The sequence below is a fragment of the Cetorhinus maximus genome, unplaced genomic scaffold (genome assembly GCF_964194155.1).
Source record: "Cetorhinus maximus unplaced genomic scaffold, sCetMax3.hap1.1 HAP1_SCAFFOLD_1159, whole genome shotgun sequence".
In the NCBI taxonomy this organism is placed as follows: Eukaryota; Metazoa; Chordata; class Chondrichthyes; order Lamniformes; family Cetorhinidae; genus Cetorhinus; species Cetorhinus maximus.
The window spans coordinates 68,082-87,785 of NW_027597101.1; the positions used below are offsets into that span (position 1 = coordinate 68,082).

At 50.2% G+C, this 19,704-nt stretch overlaps 2 pseudogenes; both read left to right on the top strand.

Moving 5' to 3' along the window:
• Positions 1-857: 857 nt before the first annotated feature.
• Positions 858-1,038, top strand: LOC144675793 (U2 spliceosomal RNA; annotated as a pseudogene).
• A 9,023-nt stretch (positions 1,039-10,061) lies between these two features.
• On the top strand, positions 10,062-10,235 carry LOC144675792 (U2 spliceosomal RNA; annotated as a pseudogene).
• The last annotated feature ends 9,469 nt before the right edge of the window (positions 10,236-19,704 follow it).

Genomic DNA, 19,704 nt, shown 5'->3' on the forward strand with positions numbered 1-19,704 from the left:
GAAAAATTTATGCAGAAAAACACCTTTGACCACAAGTCCATCAGGCAGTGGTCAGCACGTAACGTCCTAGAGGCCCTGAGGGATAAGGAGAGGGTGGACCCTGTGGGATGGTTCCCCGAGCAGACTGTCAAAGTCATTTGGCAGAATGCCTCATCGCCAGAACTTTCCAACAAGCACCAAGACGTAGCTTGGCTGGTGGTGAGAAAGGCCCTCCCCGTCAGATCCTTCCTACACGCCAGGAGTCTCACCCCCTCTGCACGTTGCCCTCGAGGTGGCTGTGGTGGGGAAGAGACCGTTGTTCACCTCCTTGTGGATTGTGCCTTTGCAAAGAAAGTCTGGAGAGAGATGCAGTGGTTGCTGTCGAGGTTCATCCCGAGCAGTTCTGTGACACAGGACTCTGTGCTCTACGGGCTGTTCCCAGGGACACACACCGAGACAAACATCAACTGCAGCTGGAGGATCATCAACTCGGTGAAAGAGGCGCTTTGGTCTGCCCGAAACTTGTTGGTCTTCCAGCACAAAGAGTTGTCCCCGACCGATTGTTGCGGACTGGCACAATCCAAAGTCCAGGACTACGTGCTGAGGGACGTACTAAAGCTTGGGGCAGCTGCCGCAGAGTCGCAATGGGGAAGGGTCGCTGTCTAAGACCTTTCTACCACAGCGCACCGAGAGACTGGGAACTGTTTAGAGCCCCTCGGGCTGTACAGATCAAAATGAAAGGCTGTAAATGATTGTAATATTGTTTGTACTGATGCACCTGGTGATACATTTTGTAAAAGTTTAACCTGGATTGTACCCTTGTAATGTTGTTCTTGAAATGGTTTGGAATGTGATTGAAGATATTTTATGAATAAAGTATATTTTTACAAAAAAAAAAAAAAAAAATCTGTTCTTATCAGTTTAATATCTGATACGTCCCTTATCTGGGGACCATATATTAAATTGATTTTTGGAGCAGGGAGATGGAATAGGGGCTTGCTCCGTCCACTCCACGCATCGACCCGGTATTGCAGTATCTCTGGGAATGGTGCACCACCCCTTTCCAGGGGATTTTCAATGCTAAAAATAGTTTTCTTACAAACATCTGCTTTCTTTACTTTTCAAAACCCAACTTTCTTTCTTTCTCACTCACCCGCACCATCTACACACAAAAAACTCGCACGCTCACCCAACGCTCACAGACACCACTCTCATCCCACAAACACTCTACCTCACTCATACAAAAACATCTTTCACTTGCAAATACACCTCTCAAACACTCTCTCAGCTGCACCTTTCGCCTCACAACATTTTCAACCAGCTCTCTGCTGCCGCTCCTGCCCGCTGCTGCTGCTGCTGCTGATACAGCAACAGTCAAAACTCACACCTCAAAGCTCACACACTTTACACAGCTACTCGGAAACGTCTACATCCACGTTCACACAATCCTTACACTGCACAAGGAGCCCATTCCGCCCGTCGTGACTGCACCAGCTCTCCCAATGAACATTTCACTTCGTGCCATTCTCCTGCCTTCTCCACGTAACCCAGCACATGCTTTCTTTTCAAATAATCATCTCATTCCCTCTTCAATTGAACCTGCCTCCGCCACGCTATCAGGCGGTGCATTCCAGACCCTGACCACTCGCTGCTCCTATCACTTTTGCTTCTTCTGCTAGTTACTTTAAACCTGTGCCCGCTCCTTCTCGATCCTTTCATCGGTGCAAGCAGTTTCTCCCTATCTACTCTCTCCAGATACCTCATGATTTTCAATACCTCTATCAAGTCTCCTCTCAGACTTCTTTTCCCCAAGGAATACAGTCCCAACTTCTCCAATCTTACTTCATAACTCAACTTCCTCGCCCCTGGAACCAAACTCGTAAACCTCTTCTGCACTCTCTCCAATGCCTTCACTACCCTCCTAAAATGCAAGTCAAAGTGCAATCCATCAGAGTCAGCATGGCTTTATGAAGACTAAATCGTGTTTGACTAAATCGCTAGAGTTCTTTGAAGATGTGACAAGCAAAGTGGATAATGGCGATCCTGTAGATGTAGTATGTCTGGACTTCCAGAAGGCATTTGATAAGGTGCCGCACAAAAGATTAATACACAAGATAAGATCACACGCAGCTAAGGGTAATATATTTGCTTGGATAGAGCTTTGGCTAACCAACAGAAAGCAGAGAGTCAGGATAAATGGGTCTTTTGTGGATGGCAAGCTGTAACTAGTGGGGTGCCACAGGGTTCGGTCCTTGGGCCCCAACTATTTACTTGGATTCAGGAGTAGAAGGTACCATAGCTAAATTTGCAGATGACACCAAAATAGGTGGGAAAGTAAGTTGCAGTGAAGAAATGAGAAATTTACAAATGGATATGGACAGGTTAGGTGAATGGGCCAAAATTTGGCAGATGGAGTTTAACGTGGATAAGTGAGGTTATCCAGTTCAGCTCCTACAGGCAATGGTCACGGTGGTGGTCCCACGGGCCATCGATCTGGTCGGGCGGAAACGACTCTCGTTCCTCCGGCCTGGGTATTCTGCTGCGGGGAGGCAACTTCACCGTCTCCGAGGTCAAGGAAGTGGTGGGCGGGCGACTCCTCGTAGCAGACGTAATGTACAAGAACGCTCCACTCCGGTTAATTAACGTGTATGGCCCGTCACAAGGAGCTGAGCGGCTGGAGGTTTTTCAGCAGCTCCCACTGCTGCTGGCGACCTCCAGGCCGGTCATTCTGGGCGGGGACTTCAACTGCATCATCGATGCGGCTGGACGATCCGGCAGGGCCGGAAGCAGATTGGACGCTACGTCCAGATCCCTGATGGAAACAGTTAAGGATGCCAAGCTGCACGACGTCTTCAGCAACCCTGCAGACGGAGCGCAGCGTAGATACACCTGGTCGCGGCCAGACGGGTCCATTCGTTCCAGGATAGACTTCCTCTTTGTGTCCCGTGCATTCACAGTCAGATCCACCGAGGTCAAGCCGGTGTTCTTCTCTGACCACTGCATCCTACTGGCGGACTGCCACTTGGAGAAGGACCTGAGGGTGGGCAGGGGGGCATGGAAGCTATTCGTGCAACTGCTGACCCCAGAGAACATTGAGGAGCTCAAGAGGGCTTATGAAGGTTGGAGAACCATGAAACCCCTCTTTGAGTCCCTGACACACTGGTGGGAAGCGATCAAGGGAAACACCAAGAGGTTTTTCATCCTCAAAAGCATCCAGAAAGCTAGAAAGGAAGAGAGGGAAATGTCCCGACTCCAGAAAAACATGCAGAATCTGCTCCGGCTGCAGTCGGTGGGGGTCGATGTCAAGGAAGAACTCCAAGAGGTGAAGAGCCAGCAAGCCTCGCACTTTGCCTCCAAGAACATCTTCCGTTCCAGAGTCCGCTCCGTGGAGCAGGATGAGACGTGCTCACGTTTCTTCTTCCAAAAGGAACAGAGAGAGAGCTCTGTGTTCAGCAGCCTGAATGAAGAAGACAGATCAGTAAAGTCAGCGCAGTCCGACATTTTGAGGATCAGCAAATCCTTTTATGCCGGATTTTATGACGTGAAGCCGACGGACAGCACGGCCTCCCAGTCCTCCTTGTCCTCTATCACGGAGGTCTTAGGCGACAGTACACGGGAGAGGCTGGACAAACCGCGAACTCCTGACGAACTGACTTAGGCCCTTGAGTCCTTCGAGAAGAGTAAATCTCCCCAGAAGCGACGGCTTGCCGGCGGAGTTGTATTGGGCTCTGTGGGACTGGATGGGCCCAGACCTGCTAGGGGTGTACGAGAGTATGCTCCTGGCCGGCAGTATGTCAGAATCCATGAGGAAAGGCATCATCACCCTCATGTACAAGCACAAGGAAGAAAGGGAGGAAATTAGAAATTGGCGACCCATTTCACTGTTGAATGTGGACTATAAGATTCTGTCCAAGGTCATCGCCAATCGGGTCAAATCCGCTCTGGAATTGGTGATACACCCTGACCAGACCTGCACTGTGCCGGGCAGGAAGATCTCTGACAGCCTGGCGCTGCTCAGGGATACGATTGCCTATGTGCAGGACAGGGGTGTGGACACCTGCCTCATCAGCCTGGATTAGGAGAAAGCCTTTGACAGAATATCGCACACCTACATGGTGGATGTGCTCTCAAAATGGGGTTTGGGGAGGGAATTCGCAATTGGATCCAGTTGGATCCTACTCTACACTAACATCAGTAGCGCAGTCTCAATCAATGGGTGGGAATCAGATAGCTTTCCAATTAAATCTGGAGTCAGGCAGGGCTGTCCTCTCTCGCCTGTTCTTTGCTGAGTCCATCAGGAAGGATCCGGGCATTAGAGGAGTTACGATCCCAGGCAGTGGAGGCACTCAGATCAAAGCCTCCCTGTACATGGACGATGTCGCCGTCTTCTGTTCTGATCCGCTGTCGGTGTGCAGACTGATCCACATCTGCGACCAGTTCGAACTGGACTCGGGAGCCAAGGTAAATCGTGGGAAGAGCGAGGCCCTGTTCTTTGGGAACTGGGCTGACCGATCCTTTGTCCCCTTCACCGTCAGTGCTGACGGCCTGAAGGTGCTGGGGATATGGTTCAGAGGGACCGGGGTATGCGTTAGAAACTGGAAGGATCCAGTGTCTATGGTGAAAAGGAAACTGGGAATCTGGGAGCGACGCTTCCTCTCCGTTGCGGGTAAGAACCTGGTCATCAGGTGTGAGGCACTCTCGCTGTTGCTGTACATGGCGCAGGTCTGGCCCATTCCAGACTGCTGCGCGACGGCAATCACCCGAGCCATCTTCCGCTTTATCTGGAGGTCGAAAATGGATCGTGTCCGCAGGGACGCGCTGTATAAGCCTCTAGATAAAGGGGGAATAAACGTGCCCAACATCGCCCTCACACTGATGGCCACCTTTGTGTGCGGCTGTATCAAGCTGTGCGTAGACCCTCGGTACGCAAACACCAGGTGTCACTACGTGCTGAGGTTCTACCTGTCCCCGGTTTAGCGAAGGATGGGTGTGGCCACGCTGCCGCGGAACGCTCCAAGTAGTTGGACCGTGCCGTACCACCTGTCCCTGGTGGAAAACTTTATGCAGAAAAACACCTTTGACCCCAAGTCCATCAGGCAGTGGTCGGCACGTAACGTCCTATAGGCCCTGCGGGGAAAGGAGATGGTGGATCCTGTGCGATGTTTCCCCGAGCAGACTGTCAAAGTCGTTTGGCAGAATGCCTCGTCTCCAGAACTTTCCAACAAGCACCAAGACGTAGCTTGGCTGGTGGTGAGAAATGCCCTCCCCGTCAGATCCTTCCTGAAGTCTCACCCTCTCTGCATGTTGACCTCGAGGTGGCTGTCGTGGGGACGAGACCGTTGTTCACCTCTTTGTGGAATGTGCGTTTGCAAAGAAGGTCTGCAGAGAGTTGCCGTGGTTTTTGTCGCGGTTCATCCCAAGCAGTTCTGTGACACAGGTCTCTGTGCTCTACGTGTTGATCCCAGGGACAGGGACGCACATCGAGACAAGCAGGTGGAGGATCATCTACTCGGTGAAAGACGCTCTTTGGTCTGCCCGAAACTTGTTGGTCTTCCAGTGCAATGAGTTGTCCCCAGCAGAGTGTTGCAGACTGGCTGGCACATTCCAAGGCCGAGGACTACGTGCTGAGGGACGCACTAAAGCTTGGGGCAGCCGCCACAAATGCGCAGTGGGGAACGGTCGCTGTCTAAGACCTTTCAGCCATAGTGCACCGAGGGACTGGGAAAGGTATGGACCCCTCGGCCTGAAAGACTCACATTGAATGTATGCAGTGAATATTACATTTATCACAATTGTATTGAAGCACCTCAGAGTGCAACATGATCTATGTAGATAACTTGAATACTATTGCACTGTCTGACTGCCTGTAATGAGCATGTTGAAATGTCTGTAATGTTCATTGATCGTATTGAAGCGTCGCAGGGTGCGACATGATCTATTTGAAAAACTGGAATATGATTGCACTTTTTGCGATGGCCATTTTGAAATGTTTTGTAATGTTCTTTCAGATATTTTATGGATAAGGTATATTTTTCCACAAAAAAACGACAACAGTTACAAAGAAAACCAACAGCAGCAACAACAGCTCTTCTCCACAGTCTGAATTAGAATTTCAGAGTCAGAAAACAGAGCAAAAAAACACGCAGCGTCCTGAAATGACAAACCTGAAATGAAAGTGTACTTAGTGTATCAAGCCTTTAAACTGCATTGCTGAAAACTCCTTCCTGCCTGCTAGTGCAACAAGATGCTGCAAAGTATATTACACAGCGAATCAGGCCTTCAGTCGTCTTGACTTGTGCAGCTCCAGTGACTTCAGGCCTCCAAAAGCAGGCCAGTATTTGAAAGGGCTCCTCTTGACAAGTGTAAGACCCTGATCAAACTAAATATTTTAATTTTCTTAACCAGTGAGATTGAACGAACCGTGATGCATGTCCAAGACAAAATAGAATATAAAGCAATGTAAAGTAAATTAATAACAAATTGAGAAAGTAAATATGGAACACAAAATATTTTAAAACTAGGGCACAGGTTAAAAACATGATCCTAATTTCTGTTGAACTGAATGAGGCGAGTCATTACAGTGCGTGACCGATTTGTTTAAGTGTGCGGGCCCATTAAACTTTTTGCACAGCCGCGCAAATTTAAAGGGGCTTATGTGGCGGTGTGTCTGTGAGGAAACCTCTCCTCATATCTTGTATCCCACTGTGAAACCGTCTTCAGCTCCCAAATTGCACTCAGACAATGTGCTACATTTGCATATTGTGCAGGAGTCGGGGGAGGGGTCATGGGGCTGCCCCTTGTCTCTGTACTTGAAATGGCAGCCAGGCAGCAACTGTAGTGCTTCCTCAAATCCAACCTGAAGAAAAGGCAAGACATGTTGGGTGCTGAGAGGGAGAAGCATTGCCACTTTAGGTTCTACTTGGATTTTACTGAGGTAAAAGGTGATTGAAAAAGTCAAGCCTTTCTCCCCTAGCAGTTACCACTGAGGACAGAAATAATACCGAGCGCTGATCTATCACCGAGCACTGAGGCCGGCCAAGGGGAGGCATCTGAAAGCTGCAGAGAGAGCAAGAAGCCAGGATGGACGACTGAGAATACTGGCTGAGATAGACAGCAAAAACTGTGACACAAGCTCAGGTAAGCGTGGTGTTTTGCAGTTCAAGTTCATCACTTTGTGACAGTATAGGTATTTTTCACTTTCCTAGGATAAGGCTGTTCCCTTTCTAGAAGTTAGAAACAGCCGTGCAGATGTATTTTCTGCGCTCCTTTGCTTGCCTGCTGAATAGGACTGATGGGAGGGGAAAAGGTGATTAAAAGAGAGCCGACATCATTGCAGGCTGGCAGATGGTGTGCTGTGCTGTGCACGCAGGTGGTTTTGTTGTTTGGCTTGTGTGTGACTTCTGGTTGAAGCTGAAAGATTTCTAAAATTTTGAAGGAAATAATCTTCGAGAAGGGGAGAAACATTTTCAACATTTTAACAGGATCTAAGGCTGTTCGCTGTGTCGTACCTGTACTTATCCTTGCTGCCACCTGCCTTCTCACTGCTGATCATCATCTTGTGTTATTATAATGATATAATGCATTGGACTTATTTACTGTGACTTCATAACATGACACATTTCCCTTCTGGTGATGTCATGCTGACATCCCGTAAAGGAAATAGACCAACAGTCAGCCCAAAAGAAGGCCCAATGCCAAGCAAAGGAAGCCCATAAACGAGGATGCTAGACAGCTCGTACAAAAGAAAGCAGGGCATCAGGAAACAACTCAACAGCAGCTGACGTAGTACTCTCCAGGTTCAGTGCAGGAGAAGCACTGGAATCAGTAAAAAGTAATGCCCCTACATGTCTGAACATACAACTTAGGAGCAGGAGTAGGCCACTGGGCCCCAAGAGCCTGCTCCACTACTCAGAAGATCATGGCTGATCCGATTGTAACCTCAACCCCACATTCCTGCCTACCAGCGATAACCTTCCAACCCCGCCTTGTTAATCTATCCAGCTCTGTCTTGAAAATATTCAAAGACTCTGTTTCCACCACCTTTCGAGGAAGAGAGTTCCAAGGACTCTCTACACTCTGGGAGAAACGCTGCTGACTTTGCCTTCCCTGTAGATGTGGAAGGACTTTAGCTGCATACCTGGTCAGCTGGCAAGCTCCACAGACCGATCGGCGCAGGCTTGGAGGGCCGAAGGGCCTGTTCCTGTGCTGTACTTTTTTTTCTTCTTTGTTCTTTGACTGCTCAAGCTGAAAGCAAAGACAAAAATACAGCAGGCCTCGATCGAAGAACTCCTCTGCGCTGTGAGCTAGTTGCTCACACGGAAACTCAGCTACAAAGACTCATGGATTGTCTCTCATGCCTGTCACGTGTTCTCCCTTGTGACTGAGTGTTTCTCGAAATTTTCCATTACCTGCCAGTTACACGACACATCTAGCGCAACCGTAGACAGCGACCTTTCTCCATTACGCCTTTGCCCCAAACTTTAGTGCGTCCCTCAGCACGTAGTCCTGGACCTTGGAATGTGCCAACTCTTTGCAATGGAAGACCAACAAGTTTCGGACAGCCAAAGAGTGTCTTTCACCGAGTGGATCCTCCGGCGGTAGTTGATGTTTGTCTCGGCGTGTGTCCCTGGGAACAGCCCCTGGAGCACAGAGTCCATACCTGTGTCACGGAACTGCTCGGGATGCACCTCGACAAGAACCACGGCCACTCTCTTCAGAGTTCTGGTGATGAGGCATTCTGCCAAATGACCCTGACGGTCTGTTCGGCGAACCGTCCGCCGGAATCCACCATCTCCTTTTCCCGCAGGGCCTCTAGGGTGATACGTGCTAACCACTGCCTGATGGACTTGCGGACAAAGGTGTTTCTCTGCATAAGTTTTTCCACACGGGGCAGGTGATACGGCACTTGGAGCGTTCCGCGGCAGGGTGGCCAGACCCATCCTTCGCAACACCAGGGACAGGTAGAACCTCAGCACGTAGTGACGCTTGGTGTTTGGGTCTACACACAGCTTGATACTGCCATACACAAAGGTGGCCATCAGGATGAGGGTGATGTTGGGCATGTTTTTTCCCCCTTCATCCAGAGTTTTTTTACATCATGTCCCTGCAAACAGGATCCACTTTTGACCTCCAGATAAAGCGGAAGATGGCTGGCGTGATCGCCACAGCGCAGGAGTGAGGAATGGGCCAGACCTGCGCCACGTACAGCAACACCTGTCCCTGGTGGAAAAATTTATGCAGAAAAACACCTTTGACCACAAGTCCATCAGGCAGTGGTCAGCACGTAACGTCCTAGAGGCCCTGAGGGAAAAGGAGAGGGTGGACCCTGTGGGATGGTTCCCCGAGCAGACTGTCAAAGTCATTTGGCAGAATGCCTCATCGCCAGAACTTTCCAACAAACACCAAGACGTGGCTTGGCTGGTGGTGAGAAAGGCCCTCCCCGTCAGATCCTTCCTACACGCCAGGAGGCTCACCCCCTCTGCACGTTGCCCTCGAGGTGGCTGTGGTGGGGAAGAGACCGTTGTTCACCTCCTTGTGGATTGTGCCTTTGCAAAGAAAGTCTGGAGAGAGATGCAGTGGTTGCTGTCGAGGTTCATCCCGAGCAGTTCTGTGACACAGGACTCTGTGCTCTACGGGCTGTTCCCAGGGACACACACCGAGACAAACATCGACTGCAGCTGGAGGATCATCAACTCGGTGAAAGAGGCGCTTTGGTCTGCCCGAAACTTGTTGGTCTTCCAGCACAAAGAGTTGTCCCCGACCGATTGTTGCGGACTGGCACAATCCAAAGTCCAGGACTACGTGCTGAGGGACGCACTAAAGCTTGGGGCAGCTGCCGCAAAGGCGCAATGGGGAAGGGTCGCTGTCTAAGACCTTTCTGCCACAGCGCACCGAGAGACTGGGAACTGTTTAGAGCCCCTCGGGCTGTACAGCTCAAAATGAAAGGCTGTAAATGATTGTAATATTGTTTGTACTGATGCACCTGGTGATACATTTTGTAAAAGTTTAACCTGGATTGTACCCTTGTAATGTTGTTTTTGAAATGGTTTTGAATGTGATTGAAGATATTTTATGAATAAAGTATATTTTTACAAAAAAAAAAATCTGTTCTTATCAGTTTAATATCTGATACGTCCCTTATCTGGGGACCATATATTAAATTGATTTTTGGAACAGGGAGATGGAATAGGGGCTTGCTCCGTCCACTCCACGCATCGACCCGGTATTGCAGTATCTCTGGGAATGGTGCACCACCCCTTTCCAGGGGATTTTCAATGCTAAAAATAGTTTTCTTACAAACATCTGCTTTCTTTACTTTTCAACATGCACATCTTTCAAAACACAACTTTCTTTCTTTCTCACTCACCCGCACCATCTACACACAAAAAACACGCACGCTCACCCAACGCTCACAGACACCACTCTCATCTCACAAACACTCTACCTCACTCATACAAAAACATCTTTCACTTGCAAATACACCTCTCAAACACTCTCTCAGCTGCACCTTTCGCCTCACAACATTTTCAACCAGCTCTCTGCTGCCGCTCCCGCCCGCTGCTGCTGCTGCTGCTGATACAGCAACAGTCAAAACTCACACCTCAAAGCTCACACACTTTACACAGCTACTCGGAAACGTCTACATCCACGTTCACACAATCCTTACACTGCACAAGGAGCCCATTCCGCCCGTCGTGACTGCACCAGCTCTCCCAATGAACATTTCACTTCGTGCCATTCTCCTGCCTTCTCCACGTAACCCAGCACATGCTTTCTTTTCAAATAATCATCTCATTTCCTCTTCAATTGAACCTGCCTCCGCCACGCTATCAGGCGGTGCATTCCAGACCCTGACCACTCGCTGCTCCTATCACTTTTGCTTCTTCTGCTAGTTACTTTAAACCTGTGCCCGCTCCTTCTCGATCCTTTCATCGGTGCAAGCAGTTTCTCCCTATCTACTCTCTCCAGATACCTCATGATTTTCAATACCTCTAACAAGTCTCCTCTCAGACTTCTTTTCCCCAAGGAATACAGTCCCAACTTCTCCAATCTTACTTCATAACTCAACTTCCTCGCCCCTGGAACCAAACTCGTAAACCTCTTCTGCACTCTCTCCAATGCCTTCACTACCCTCCTAAAATGCAAGTCAAAATGCAATCCATCAGAGTCAGCATGGCTTTATGAAGACTAAATCGTGTTTGACTAAATCGCTAGAGTTCTTTGAAGATGTGACAAGCAAAGTGGATAATGGCGATCCTGTAGATGTAGTATGTCTGGACTTCCAGAAGGCATTTGATAAGGTGCCGCACAAAAGATTAATACACAAGATAAGATCACACGCAGCTAAGGGTAATATATTTGCTTGGATAGAGCTTTGGCTAACCAACAGAAAGCAGAGAGTCAGGATAAATGGGTCTTTTGTGGATGGCAAGCTGTAACTAGTGGGGTGCCACAGGGTTCGGTCCTTGGGCCCCAACTATTTACTTGGATTCAGGAGTAGAAGGTACCATAGCTAAATTTGCAGATGACACCAAAATAGGTGGGAAAGTAAGTTGCAGTGAAGAAATGAGAAATTTACAAATGGATATGGACAGGTTAGGTGAATGGGCCAAAATTTGGCAGATGGAGTTTAACGTGGATAAGTGAGGTTATCCAGTTCAGCTCCTACAGGCAATGGTCACGGTGGTGGTCCCACGGGCCATCGATCTGGTCGGGCGGAAACGACTCTCGTTCCTCCGGCCTGGGTATTCTGCTGCGGGGAGGCAACTTCACCGTCTCCGAGGTCAAGGAGGTGGTGGGCGGGCGACTCCTCGTAGCAGACGTAATGTACAAGAACGCTCCACTCCGGTTAATTAACGTGTATGGCCCGTCACAAGGAGCTGAGCGGCTGGAGGTTTTTCAGCAGCTCCCACTGCTGCTGGCGACCTCCAGGCCGGTCATTCTGGGCGGGGACTTCAACTGCATCATCGATGCGGCTGGACGATCCGGCAGGGCCGGAAGCAGATTGGACGCTACGTCCAGATCCCTGATGGAAACAGTTAAGGATGCCAAGCTGCACGACGTCTTCAGCAACCCTGCAGACGGAGCGCAGCGTAGATACACCTGGTCGCGGCCAGACGGGTCCATTCGTTCCAGGATAGACTTCCTCTTTGTGTCCCGTGCATTCACAGTCAGATCCACCGAGGTCAAGCCGGTGTTCTTCTCTGACCACTGCCTCCTACTGGCGGACTGCCACTTGGAGAAGGACCTGAGGGTGGGCAGGGGGGCATGGAAGCTATTCGTGCAACTGCTGACCCCAGAGAACATTGAGGAGCTCAAGAGGGCTTATGAAGGTTGGAGAACCATGAAACCCCTCTTTGAGTCCCTGACACACTGGTGGGAAGCGATCAAGGGAAACACCAAGAGGTTTTTCATCCTCAAAAGCATCCAGAAAGCTAGAAAGGAAGAGAGGGAAATGTCCCGACTCCAGAAAAACATGCAGAATCTGCTCCGGCTGCAGTCGGTGGGGGTCGATGTCAAGGAAGAACTCCAAGAGGTGAAGAGCCAGCAAGCCTCGCACTTTGCCTCGGAGGCCTCCAAGATCATCTTCCGTTCCAGAGTCCGCTCCGTGGAGCAGGATGAGACGTGCTCACGTTTCTTCTTCCAAAAGGAACAGAGAGAGAGCTCTGTGATCAGCAGCCTGAATGAAGAAGACAGATCAGTAAAGTCAGCGCAGTCCGACATTTTGAGGATCAGCAAATCCTTTTATGCCGGATTTTATGACGTGAAGCCGACGGACAGCACGGCCTCCCAGTCCTCCTTGTCCTCTATCACGGAGGTCTTAGGCGACAGTACACGGGAGAGGCTGGACAAACCGCGAACTCCTGACGAACTGACTTAGGCCCTTGAGTCCTTCGAGAAGAGTAAATCTCCCCAGAAGCGACGGCTTGCCGGTGGAGTTATATTCGGCTCTGTGGGACTTAATCGGCCCAGACCTGCTAGGAGTGTACGAGAGTATGCTCCTGGCCGGCAGTATGTCAGAATCCATGAGGAAAGGCATCATCACCCTCATGTACAAGCACAAGGAAGAAAGGGAGGAAATTAGAAATTGGCGACCCATTTCACTGTTGAATGTGGACTATAAGATTCTGTCCAAGGTCATCGCCAAGCGGGTCAAATCCGCTCTGGAATTGTTGATACACCCTGACCAGACCTGCACTGTGCCGGGCAGGAAGATCTCTGACAGCCTGGCGCTGCTCAGTGATACGATTGCCTATGTACAGGACAGGGGTGTGGATACCTGCCTCATCAGCCTGGATTAGGAGAAAGCCTTTGACAGAATATCGCACACCTACATGGTGGATGTGCTCTCAAAATGGGGTTTGGGGAGGGAATTCGCAATTGGATCCAGTTGGATCCTACTCTACACTAACATCAGTAGCGCAGTCTCAATCAATGGGTGGGAATCAGATAGCTTTCCAATTAAATCTGGAGTCAGGCAGGGCTGTCCTCTCTCGCCTGTTCTTTGCTGAGTCCATCAGGAAGGATCCGGGCATTAGAGGAGTTACGATCCCAGGCAGTGGAGGCACTCAGATCAAAGCCTCCCTGTACATGGACGATGTCGCCGTCTTCTGTTCTGATCCGCTGTCGGTGTGCAGACTGATCCACATCTGCGACCAGTTCGAACTGGACTCGGGAGCCAAGGTAAATCGTGGGAAGAGCGAGGCCCTGTTCTTTGGGAACTGGGCTGACCGATCCTTTGTCCCCTTCACCGTCAGTGCTGACGGCCTGAAGGTGCTGGGGATATGGTTCAGAGGGACCGGGGTATGCGTTAGAAACTGGAAGGATCCAGTGTCTATGGTGAAAAGGAAACTGGGAATCTGGGAGCGACGCTTCCTCTCCGTTGCGGGTAAGAACCTGGTCATCAGGTGTGAGGCACTCTCGCTGTTGCTGTACATGGCGCAGGTCTGGCCCATTCCAGACTGCTGCGCGATGGCGATCACCCGAGCCATCTTCCCCTTTATCTGGAGGTCGAAAATGGATCGTGTCCGCAGGGACGCGCTGTATAAGCCTCTAGATAAAGGGGGAATAAACGTGCCCAACATCGCCCTCATACTGATGGCCACCTTTGTGTGCGGCTGCATCAAGCGGTGCGTAGACCCTCAGTACGCAAACACCAAGTGTCACTACGTGCTGAGGTTCTACCTGTCCCCGGTGTTGCGAAGGATGGGTGTGGCCACGCTGCCGCGGAACGCTCCAAGTAGTTGGACCGTGCCCTACCACCTGTCCCTGGTGGAAAAATTTATGCAGAAAAACACCTTTGACCACAAGTCCATCAGGCAGTGGTCAGCACGTAACGTCCTAGAGGCCCTGAGGGATAAGGAGAGGGTGGACCCTGTGGGATGGTTCCCCGAGCAGACTGTCAAAGTCATTTGGCAGAATGCCTCATCGCCAGAACTTTCCAACAAGCACCAAGACGTAGCTTGGCTGGTGGTGAGAAAGGCCCTCCCCGTCAGATCCTTCCTACACGCCAGGAAGCTCACCCCCTCTGCACGTTGCCCTCGAGGTGGCTGTGGTGGGGAAGAGACCGTTGTCCACCTCCTTGTGGATTGTGCCTTTGCAAAGAAAGTCTGGAGAGAGATGCAGTGGTTTCTGTCGAGGTTCATCCCGAGCAGTTCTGTGACACAGGACTCTGTGCTCTACGGGCTGTTCCCAGGGACACACACCGAGACAAACATCAACTGCAGCTGGAGGATCATCAACTCGGTGAAAGACGCTCTTTGGTCTGCCCGAAACTTGTTGGTCTTCCAGCACAAAGAGTTGTCCCCGACCGAGTGTTGCGGACTGGCACATTCCAAGGCCGAGGACTACGTGCTGAGGGACGCACTAAAGCTTGGGGCAGCTGCCGCAAAGGCGCAATGGGGAAGGGTCGCTGTCTAAGACCCTTCTGCCACAGTGTACCGAGGGACTGGGAACTGTTTAGAGCCCCTCGGGCTGTACAGCTCACAATAAATGTACGCCCTTTGTTTTGATCATTTCCGATTTCATGATCTATCTCTAAATCACAAAATCTTGATACTGCTTTGTGATGTCACAGAATTTTTTACAGTGTGGAAGGAGGCCATTCGGCCTATCAAGTCTGCACTGGGTCTCTGAAAGAGCCTTCCACCTAGTCCTACTCCCCTGCCTCATCCCCGTAACCTTGCACATTCTGTCTTTTCAGGTAACGATCCAATTCCCTTCTGAATACCTCGATCGAATCTGCCTCCAGCACCCTCTCAGGAATTTTGTTCCAGACTCCAACCACCCTCTGGGTGAATTAATCTTTCCTCACATCACATTTACTCCTTTTGCCAATTATTTTGAATCTGTGCCCTCTAGTCCTTGATGTTCACTTGAGTGGAAACAGTTTCTCACGATTTACCTTGTCCATATCTCTCAGGATCTTGAATACCTCCACCAACTCTCCTCACAGCCTTCTTTTCTCCAAGGAAAACAGTCCCATCCTCTCCAATCTATCCTCATAGCTACAGTTCTTCATCCCGGGAATCATTCTTGTGAATCTCCTCTGTACCCTCTCCAATGTCTTCACATCCTTCCTCAAGTATGGCGCCCAGAACTGGACGCAGTATTCCAGATGAGGCCTAATTAGTGTCTTATACGAGTTCAACATGACCTCCTTACTCTTGTACTCAATGCCCCTATTAATAAAGCCTAAGATACTATCTGCTTTATTAACTGCTCTCAACACGTCCTGCCATCTTCAATGGCCTATGTACGTCTGAGTTCCCTCTGTTTGTGCACCTCTTTTAGAGGCTCTTCCTTTATTTTATGCTGTCTCACCATATTCTTCCTGCCAAAATGGATCACCTCACACTTCTGTACATTGAACTTCATCTGCCACTTGTCTGCTCAATCCACCAACACGTTGAAAGAACCGAGGAATACTCTGGTACAAAAGTTCAACACTCGGAGTCCAGATGCAATATTCAAGTGGTTCCTTTATTACGCATGCGGGGAGCAAACACTGGGCAATCCAGGCACTTCTCCACCGAGGTTCAAATGAGCACAGTTTATATATCTTTTATTATCAGTAACTTAATGGTATTAATTAGACAAAGGCCACAGCACAATGACCCCCTGGTTGACTGAGACCTGATCCCTTTGTTGGACGTACATTATTCACGCGTGTCCGATACTAACTGGGAGCCGGGGTTCCCTTGTATCCTGAGCGGGTGTGATGGTTTCCTCTGTGGGTAATTTCTAATATACAACCCTCCGTTCGGTTGTACCCACATTTGTCCAGCACCACCCCCGTTCCAACTGGTTGGGAGCAAATTGTGAGGCTACCTTTCCTCCTGCACCCACTCAGTGATACCCCGTGTATGCCCTCATTCTTGCGTATGGCATGCATATCTATGGGGTAGTACCGGAGGGAGTCATTGTCTCGGATTAACCCAATGTTCTCCACTTGATACTGAGGGTGTGGGCCCGTGTCTGCTGTGACTGAGGGGATTGCCCATACCTATCACGTTCATTTGGTTTGAGGTGCACTTCTGAATCACCGCATACACCCTGGTCACTCCTTTCAATGTACATGCGTCGATGACGCCTGGGTTCTTGGCCATCCCCCACTACCGGGCACTGTTGATCCAGCCCAGTACCTCCCCCCTTTGGATCTGGCCCAGATTGTGTCTTAATTGCCCGATCAGCCACTGGCCGTAAGCTGGCTTTTTTGGGTGCTGCCCTCTTGTCGTTCCTCCCTTTCTGTTAATTGGCTGGTGGCTTTAGCATGGGTCTCTATAACGTGTACGCTTTCCAATACAGATGCCACACTCTTGCCCCCTAGGGCCGCTGCCGTTTCACCACCCCTCGCTACTCTCATGAGCAAGCTGCCTCATGATCCCTTTAAGATTCGTGACCTCGGAGTTGATTCCTTGAATGTCGAGAGAGTTTACCAGGGAAGTCCCTGTGTTCACCCCTGTCAGTACATTGTTAACTAACTCTCTCTCCTGGCGGTGGAAAGCAGGATGTCCCCTGAATCTAGTGGCACCCGTGGCGTCGGCCGGCTGATTAATCACAGCCTTACTCAGTAATTTGTACAGTTTTCGTAGGGGCGCTTGGTTACTGCAATACTCAGGCAGTTGCATACCTGCCAGGTTCACAATTACCTGTACAATTTCATGTTTAACATTATCATACAAGAGTTCACCGTCCATATACAGTACCAGTTCATTCTGTGGCCCAGGGGTCATGTCTGGGCAAGATAGTCTCTTGTCGTGTCCTGTGATAGCGGGGTGGTGTCGGTCCGGGGGTCCGCCGTTGCAGTCAACTCTCCGTGTTTGGCCCTCAAGATCCAATGCCAGGTATCTGTCATTCCCAAGTCCTCCTCCCCGGGACAGTGACCCCAGTTGTTGTTGTCCTGGGGTGTGAAGGTAAATTGCGAAAAATCTCTCACACACTGTATCTGGACCTGTGCCCCCTTCGCACATGTCCAGGGTCCGTCCGAACCATCGCTGATCTGGAAGCATAGTGGGCCCTCATTTTTCCATCGGAGTTCCGTTCCCGAATGCGAGCTCTGCCCTAGGCTCTCACCATCGCTCATTCCAATGGATAGTTGCGTAAGCCCGGTGCCACACTTGAAGAGCATTGACCTTTCCGTTGTGACATTCACACCTCCTTTCACGCAATATCCGTCGCTGACATTCTTGTAGTATAAGCCCATACCGGCCACTGCTTCACGGTTTACATTCTGTATGCCGGTGGCTGCGATAGCCAGGGCCCTGGTAATGATCATGGACACCCAGCTTTTTTCCATCTTGGCGTGGAGGTTACCCGGTTATTGTTATTTCTGTAATGAAGCACACTGCTGGTGATCACCAGGGTTTAGGTTGGATATAAGAGGCAGCTTTCTCCTTTACGTCCCTCCTTGTGCACAGCCCACGGTGACCCTCCCCGTAGTTGAGGATTCCCCCTTTTGTCTTTCAGATGGCCAGTCCTCCAGATCGGGAATGAATCCTAAACCACTTGGCCTACACAGTACGGACTGCTCGTTGCCCGTTTTCCCCCCGCTGCCTGGTAATTTAGTCTCTCTTACTTACATCATACCTTTTCAGTTGCGACCAGTGTTTCCACCTAGCTTTTCCCTTCATACCGACGCAGGCACGTGAATAATTCCGTACGGTCCAGTCCATTTTGGGGCAAAAACTGGTTGGCTAGGGGTGATATGAACAAACACCATGTCTCCGACCTCAGCCGGTGGTGACGGGAGTCCCCCTTTTGTCCTCTCTTCTAAATCCCTGATAGCCTGTTGGTCCTTCACTTCCTGTTGTAATTCCTTTAGCTGTCCATCCAATTGCTTAATATCGTTTTTAATTTTATCTCTGATGGGTCCCATATCCTCACTTCCGGTGGCTCTGCCCTCTGGCAAGCGCATAGCCCTCCCGGTCAGCAACTCATAAGGGGTTAAACCAGTTGTCCTGTTGGGGGTAGCCCTCAGTCGCATCAATATGCAGGGGAGCACATCCACCCATCCCCCACCAGTTGTTGTGTTTGCCATTGCAATAGCATTTTTTAACGTGCGGTTCATACATTCTTCCATTCCTGAGCTTTGTGGACGGTCAGGTACGTGAAATTTCTGTTTTACTCCGAGCAGCTCACACGTCCTTTTCATAATACTGTCCGTAAAATGCGCTCCTTGATCCGAATCTATCTGTAAAGGGATTCCCCATCTTGGTACTACTTCAAAAGCGAGGATCTTTGTGGCCGTGGTGGCGCTGCAGTCCCTGGTGGGGAAAGCTCTAGTGAACCTCCAGTGCACCTACACCCCCATAGTTACAATATGCCTCAAACTTCCAATTGCCATATTCATGGGCACTCTCGCCCTTTTCTTGTTTTACTCCAGTCACTGTATTCCAATTAACTGGGGCTTGCCCTAAGACTTGTGCCATTTCTGCTCTAAAGGCTCGGAAATCAGCTTGCTGCTGTCCCTGGTCTGCAGCGATATCATTACACCAGGTTCCGTCCTGATACGCTTGCTGCAGCCGTCCCCAAAACGCCTCAGGTAGTTTTATCCGGACTAACCCGCGAACGTCCCTGTTATGGAGATCGTGGCATTGCCGTATTTCCCTCAATTTTTGCCAAAACGACTCATTTCCATGTCTAGGTTTTAGTTGGGGTAATTTGTTTCCAATAGCTTCATGGTTGCGCTAGGTGACAGGGACACATACGTGGTTCTCAGTTGCGCCGGGAAGCCCCCGTTATAGCTCTCTGTCCGTGTATTGGCGCCTGGGCCGGCTGCCCATTTTGTGCCGGTACGGCCGCTTGAGCGCAGCGTAGATACACCTGGTCGCGGCCAGACGGGTCCATCCGTTTCAGGATAGACTTCCTGTTTGTGTCCCGCGCGTTCGCAGTCAGATCCACCGACGTCAAGCCGGTGTTCTCCGACCACTGCCTCCTACTGGTTGACTGTCACTTGGAGGAAGACCAGAGGGTGGGCAGGGGGGCATGGAAGCTAAACGTGCAACTGCTGACCCCAGAGCACAGCGAGGAGCTCAAGAGGTCTTACAAAGGCTGGAGAACCGTGAAACCCCTCTTTGAGTCCCTGACACAGTTGTGGGAAGCGATCAAGGGAAACATCAAGACGTTTTTCATCCTCAAAGGCACCCAGAAAGCTAGAAAGGAACAGAGTGAAAGGTCCCGACTCCAGAAAAACCTGCAGAATCTGCTCCTGCTGCAGTCGATGGG